The sequence below is a fragment of the Heterodontus francisci genome, chromosome 10, assembly GCF_036365525.1.
Source record: "Heterodontus francisci isolate sHetFra1 chromosome 10, sHetFra1.hap1, whole genome shotgun sequence".
NCBI lineage: Eukaryota > Metazoa > Chordata > Chondrichthyes > Heterodontiformes > Heterodontidae > Heterodontus > Heterodontus francisci.
This window is the reverse complement of record NC_090380.1, coordinates 36642149-36648148: the sequence shown is the minus strand read 5'-3', so window position 1 is coordinate 36648148 and position 6000 is coordinate 36642149.

Here is a 6000-nt window from a genome sequence, read left to right as displayed (position 1 = left end):
CGTCCCCCACCCCCCCAACACACTGAAATACCTACCTCCTCCTCCCTCCTTACCAGTGTCCCGCATCGGATCTCCGGATGGAGATCCGAAAGCATGGGAGTCTCGGCAACCGACCACAATATCGGAGCGGGATGGCCGGCGAGAGCAGCTGAGTCATTAATTTACATTCATTAACATATTTAAATTATGTTTCTGTTGCCGAGCGGCAGGGGGCCGTCACGAGGCCTAGCCGCCACCAGCCATATGGGGCCGGGCCTTCCCTGTGCCAAGGCCCATGGCGGGCCTCTCCTGGAGGTATTTTCAGGGCACTTCTGCCACCACCCCCGACGTGGGGTGGGGGTTGGTATAATTAAGCCCATGATCTCAGGGTAGACAGCTGGGCTACCATCTCTATGTGGACATGATCCCATCTGTCCATATACACAGCTATACAGTACCAAAACAGCTCTTATCAAAATCAGAAACGACATCCTATTTGACTGTGACAAAGGTAAACTTTTCCTCCTCCATATCACGACCTGTCCGCAGCTTTTGACACAGTTGACAACACTATCTTCTTCCAATGCCTTTGCACTGTCATCCAGCTGGGTGAGATTGCTCTCACCTGGTTCCATTTTTATCTATCTAATTATAGCCAGAGAATCACTTGCAATAGATTCTCTTCCTGCTCCTGCACCATTACCTCTGGTGTCCCTGAAGGATTGCTCCTTGGCCGCTCCTATTTCTCTTCCACATGTTGCCCCTCAGCAACATCATCCAAAAGCAAGGCATTAGTTTTCACATGTATGCTGATGACATTCAGTTCTACCTCACCACCACTTCTCTCAACTCCTCCACTGTTGCTAAATTATCAGACTGCTTATCCAACGTCCAGTACTGGGCAAGTTGAAACTTCCTCTAATTAAATATTGGGAAGACTGAAGCCATTGTTTTCAGTCCCTGCTCCAAACTCTGTTCCCTAGCTACCAATTCCATCCCTCTCCCTGGCAACAGTCTGAGATTAAGCTGGTCTGTTCACAACCTTGGTGTCACATTTGACCTTGAGATGAGCTTCTGACCTCATATTTGTGCCATCACTAACACTGTCTATTCCCACCTCTGTAACATCGCCCAACTTCGCCCAGTCTCAGCTCATCCATTGCTGAAACCCTCAATCATGCCTTTATTACCTCTAGACTTAACTATTCCAACGCACTCCTGGCTGGTCTTCCAAATTCTACTCTCCATAAACTTGAGGTCATCCTTTGTCTTAATTCGCATCAAGTCCCGTTCCCCCATCACCCCTGTGCTCGCTGACCTACATTGGTTCCCCATCAAGCAATGTCTTGATTTTAAATTTCTCATCCTTGTTTTCAAATCCCTCCATGGCCTCACTCCTCCCTAACCCTGTAATCTCCTCCAGCCCCACAACCTTCCAAGATATCAGTGCTCCTTTAATTCTGGCCTCTTTTGAATCCCTGATTTTAATTCCTTTACCATTGGTGGCCACACCTTCAGTTGCCTAGGCCCCAAGTTCCGGAATACCCTCCCTACACCTCTCTGCCTCTCCATCTCACTTTCCTCCATTAAGACACACCTTAAAACCTACCACTTTAATCAAGATTTTGGTCATCTGACCGAATATCTCCTTTTGCGGCTCAGTGTCATACTTTGTTTGATAATGCTCCTGTAAAGTGCCTTGGGATATTTTATTGTGTTAAAGGCACTATATAAACATAAGTTATTGCTATTGTCGGCATATCTTCAAAATAATTGGGCCACATCTCCAGATGCACACAGTTTCAATACCCACAGATTGATAGAGGGATTGCACAGTTTCTGATATGTGTCCCTGGCTTGATGCATCGGAATTGTTGTCTCTAAGTGTTGGGAGGCTATTTGATGGTGAAGGGCATTATTGCATTATACCCGAACCCATTTTCAGCAATGTACAATTCCAAATTCCCGACAGACCCTCTGGAAAATTAACAGAGTGGGCACTCTGGCTGATTTTTCCTTTCCTGCTTTGGTTGTAGTAATTGTAGCTCAGCTGAGATCAGCTCACTCAGCACAGTTCAGGAATTGAACCTGTAACATTCTGATCTTTATGGCTTTGTACTACACGTTGAAGTGCCCTTATCTGCAAGGGCACTGAAGGAGCAGAGAATTTTTCTTAAAAGGGATGTGCAGATTGGAAACATGATCCAATTTTGATCTTTCAACAATGTAGAACAAGTAAACTTCAAGTTGATTTGGAAACTAATTTAAGATCGTCCTCAATAAAAAGGTACGGAGAAAAGACAAGGATACTTGTTACTACTACTTTTTCCATGGATAATGCATTTACCATTCTAGACCATATACAGATTTAATGATCTCAATATCTCACCTATGCAATGGTTGGAGAAGATTTGGGTTAAAAAGTTAAACATGGGATGTGAAAATGAGAGGCAAGACATTTCATTAACATAGTTAAACCAGATTCCCACAGTGAAATTGATGTAATTAGAACCCCAAAACTATTTTAAATGAATGGGTCAGCAGCCCCACCCAGAAGCCAACCTGCTGGATAAAACCTTGTGAGATTGGCTTCTGGCACTGACTGACTTACAGGAAGCACTATTTGAAGGGGAAATTAACTGCAGGCATTTAGATAGGGATCCATGTGCTATTGTGCTTAGTGGATTTCCAAGGATTATTTCAGCCTTCAGATTGCTTGCCTATGTCTTTTTTTAGCATTACTTATCCTGATTAAGCTGCCATAGTTTGTCTTAAGTGCCATTTTTGCTTCATGGTTTTTGACAGGAAGAGAAGCAATAGCCTTAGCATTCAGGAGAAGCAGCATTTACGTCTGTTAGAAGGCCTTATACAGCCACAAAACCCATAGTCCACTTTTCTGCATATGACTAAGGAACATGGTATCATGAGCCCGTACTTCATTAGGCAGGCTTTGGCTGATCTATGCAACAAGACCTGCTGCCGGCTGGCCCAGATGGTCATGATTTGTGAGTTGCTGCAAAAATTACCACCACCCTTAATCTTTTTGACTCTTTCCAAGCTGTCACAGGGCATATCACCCACATCTCCCAATCTGCAGTGCACAGCTGCACCAAGCAAGTCACCAATGCCCTATTTACTAGGGCCAACAAATGCATCACTTTTGCCATGAATGCCTACAGCCAAAATGGAAGAGCTCTGCGATATGTGGCAGTGGCTGTCTTTCCTTGTGTCCAGGGCATTATAGACTGCACCCAAGTAGTATCAAGGTACCAGAAACCCAGCCTTAAACTTTTGGCATCAAGAAAGACTATCATTTAATGTGGTGGGAACATAGGAATTGTTAGACAAAAAAGACCAAGCTTTATCTGGTTTACTTTCTACCATTCTGGTAGATTCATGACACAATATGGAGGTGTTGACTAATATTGGCAATTAATCTCTATAAATTAGTCGCCAGACATGAGGTGAGGAATACAGCCAGTGGCAGAAAGCTTTGGAACAACATTCTGTGCTTTTATCACGACCATGTTTCAAATTACTCATTGCTGTAGCCAAAAATGCCATTTTCTGAAAGAAATCTATCTAATTTGCATTTGACTGAATCAACACTATCTGTTTCCATCATCTCCCTAGGGACACTGTTTCATAGATGTAACACTTGCTGGTGTCCGACTACCACAGAAGTTTCATGTAAATCTGTGCTAGTTTGGCAAGCAACTATCACAACATCTTCCTCCTCCAGCACTTATCTATCCCCCATTAATCCATCCTTCCAGGACCGTAAGAGGATGGCTACTTGGGGACAACAGCTATCCTTTGCACACATGGATGTTGACACAACTCCATTACCCAACATCTTTGAACATCTCAGGTACAATCACAGCCATGTGACTACCAGGAACATCAGTGAGCACACAGGCTAATGAAGCAAAGGTTCATGAATGTAAATATATCTGGGGGCTTCCAATAATATGCCACCATTCAACATCTGCAACATCATTGTATTGCACTGCAGATTGTACAATATGGCACTACAGAGAGGATTGAAGTGGGAAGAGGCAGAGCAACAGGAATATTCACCATCAAGGGGGTGGAAGGTTATCGGGAGTAGGTGGAAATGTGGAGTAATCAGTTCAGTCATGAAGTTATTAAATGATGGAGCAGGCCTGAAGGGCCGAGTGGCCTACTCCTGTTCCTAATTCATATGTTCGTACATTTGTATGAGGAAGAATTGGATGAAGCTGAAGAAGAAGCAGAAGGAATATGAACACAATACATTGCAGACACAATGGCCAGGGAGCAATCTGTAAAATAGTGCTCCCGGTAACCAGCTCATCCCCCTCCTATCATTAACAGTCCTTATTACCCCTATCATCAATCCCTTAGTCCTTCATTAAAGATCATTGAACCTATTCAGCTAACTTTTAAACAAATGACATACTGACAATGTAGAGTCAGAAACTTTTATGAAAAGATGCTGCACACCAATGTTCTAAAAGTGATCAAAGTGCAATAATCCTTTGAATTCATCACTCAGCTAAGTGCCAACACATAGTGAAAAAGTTTACCAACTCTATTAATCCTTTGAGGTGCTCTGCAGTAACTTCAGCAAAGCTGGTCGAAGACTGCTGTTGCTCCTTTTGGGACCCTTGAGATGCTCATGGCTGGTGACTTCTGGATGCTTGAACCTGTGAGGGCCTGGCTGCAGACTGCAGTACTTTGGCTGTTGCCAGGCTGTCTGACCTATCTGGCTTTCTGGCATCGTGGCAGATATTGGTTGAAAGGGTAGTGAGGGAGCAGATGTGCTGACATCCTGAGAATGGAAAACATGTTTCACTCGTCTGGCATCTGTGCCACACCCATATGTTCAGTCCATCAGTCTCCCCAGAGGCCTGTTGGCAGCTATTTGAGCACCATCAAAGTTGCAAAGACTGGTAACATTGACTCCTGTTGTGATGGTCTGGCTCAAGCATCCTTGGATTTGGCCACAGTATCCAAGATAGACTGTAGCATGGTGATTCTGACTAACATGACACTACACACGCTGGAAGTGGACTCCTTCTTACTTTCAGCCGTGGTGATGAAACCCCTTGATAGGCCTTCCAATCCCTTGTATAACTGCTTGGGTGCCACAATCAGTTTTCTTTTCATAGTTAGGCTCCTGAAGTCCATATCCAGTCAGAAGATCTAAGAGAATATCCGACCCTTTGATCTCTTGAACTTTCCCTGCCATCAGTACCTTCTCTCTCATGTTGAGAGTTTCACCACATGCAGTCCTCTGTAATGCATTCTCCAACCCACCTAGGGTTTCAATCTCTGTTCTGATGCTTGGGAAAATGGGAATGCATGACAATGGTTCCTCAGAAGAATTGTTCTCCTTCAATAGGTCTTCTTCTGGAGACTCTTGCTGCTGGAGAAAAAGGGCACAAGGTAGCCTGGCGCTGACAGGGTACACCATGCAGCTAGCTGAATCTGCATCTTCTGAGGTACATGAAGGGGTATAATTAACAGTCATGGACTCTTTTCAGCTAAGCCTCCTGTCTTGAAGTATTCAATTCAAACATGCATCTGATTTCTGTACTGAGGTTTAATTTATTCATTTTGATTAGCTCATTTATGACTTAGTTGCATTTGCAACAACAATTAAAATTTCTTCAACACTCCTTATGTACAGAGAAATGTTTCAGTGGGCTTTACTGGTAGAGGAGAAAGTGAAAACTGTACCAGAGGGAGAAAGGGAGGCAGAAAGCTTGGGAGCTAAAAGCGCATGGTCTTTAGGAGACTTGTGAGGGCAGGGAGGGAAGTGGCAAGGCAAAAAGATTTGAGAGTCTTCCAAATGGCTGGTGACCAAAAACAGTCAGAGGAGCGTAAATGTGGACACATGGCTGAAGGAGACTGTTGAGGTAAGGTTGGACACCAACATTGAGGGAATTGAAGGCAAGAATGATCTTGAAATAACTGGTGTTTGAGAGCCAGTGAAGCTGGCCTTGGTAGACATTATAAATTATGAGACTTTTTATA